This window comes from Austrofundulus limnaeus, unplaced genomic scaffold, assembly GCF_001266775.1.
Source record: "Austrofundulus limnaeus strain Quisiro unplaced genomic scaffold, Austrofundulus_limnaeus-1.0 Scaffold272, whole genome shotgun sequence".
NCBI classification, from domain to species: domain Eukaryota; kingdom Metazoa; phylum Chordata; class Actinopteri; order Cyprinodontiformes; family Rivulidae; genus Austrofundulus; species Austrofundulus limnaeus.
In genome coordinates this window covers 271,306-272,730 of record NW_013952674.1, presented here as the reverse complement: position 1 = coordinate 272,730, position 1,425 = coordinate 271,306, and positions in this window count along the sequence as shown.

Below are 1,425 nucleotides of genomic sequence, written 5' to 3'. Positions count from 1 at the left end.
CAGTCTCAAAACAAGATCAAAAAGACTTTTTGGCTGATATAAGATTTTAAAACTTGGTAAGGTGGACAGTTTTTGCAGTATTATGACCACCATCACTGAATCTCTTATAGGGAATTACCATGTTTCCCTGCTTCAACAAGCCTTGCTGAAATGACAGAGTGATTGGACAGACATCTGCTAAACTCAATAGGTAGTTTAATTATTTGAATCAGTTGCGATGAAGCAGAGAAACATCTAAAACGTGCAGGACAGTGGGTCGTAAGGAACAGCATTGTAGACCTCTGCTTTWGATCATATGAGAAACAAGCTGTGGCAGAACTCTGTGCATGTGTTGCGTTTTCAAGGCGTCACCAAAGGATGCTCAYCAAAATTCAGAAATACGAATGAGAATACTGTAGGATTTGGCTCCATCTGCGGTGTATCTTTTTGCCACACTGGCTCCGTGATGTGTGTGTCCACATTCACAGGTCTTGTCAGGAAACTTTGTTATGTTAAATATGTAATCAGGACAGTACAGTGTGATGTGTCAGAAGAACTGAGCTGTCGTTGTGGTTTACTTCACATGACCCTTTATTTCCTACAATGTGCAATAAAGTACTTTGAGCGTGCTGAGAAATAGGGGAAAGGTCAGCTGCTGATTTTAAAGCAGAGACTTTACTGTACTAATTAACTAACTACTTATGATCTTAGCACAATTTGTTTTATTTTAACTCCTTCAATTATTTCTTYACATGTCAGTCAACTTTGTAATATGATTTTCTGCTCAATTCAAACTTTTGCCTCAGATTAGTTCTACTTCTTGTGTGCATGCGAGACACTTCAGGGACATCGACTGTTCAGAGTCTGATGATAATTGCATTTGAATTATAACGTGAACATCAACACAAAAGAAATTATCTGATAAAAATYAGAACTGAGCATTTAGAGCCGCAGTGTGAATATAGCCGCAGGCTGTAACTAAAATTCAGGGTCTGCGCCAACATGGACCACGACCCACCGAGACCACAGCCTTTGAAGTCCAGGTATGTTAAATGTAACGGCTGTTAAATGAGAGGGTGTAGTCTTTGGTTGATGTGTGTTTGCATGGCCACACACTACCCTGTTCATACAGTATCATACATTTTATATCACATCACCCATAAATGCCTAAAACCTAAGATTCAATGTATTTACAACTCATCTTTTAATGGGAGGTACAGTGGTGGGCACATTTCCCCCTAAAGCACTAAAGCACTAATAGGGAAACTAATTTGATTAGTGCTTTAGAGCAGGGGTTCTCAACCTTTTTGACCTCGGGGCCAAATTTATTGAACATAAAGTGACACGAGGCCCAGTCAGACATTACCAATGTATGGATCGAAATGATAATTATTCTAAATCTTGGTTTAATTTTTATTTTATTTACATTATAACTAAATTAAATGC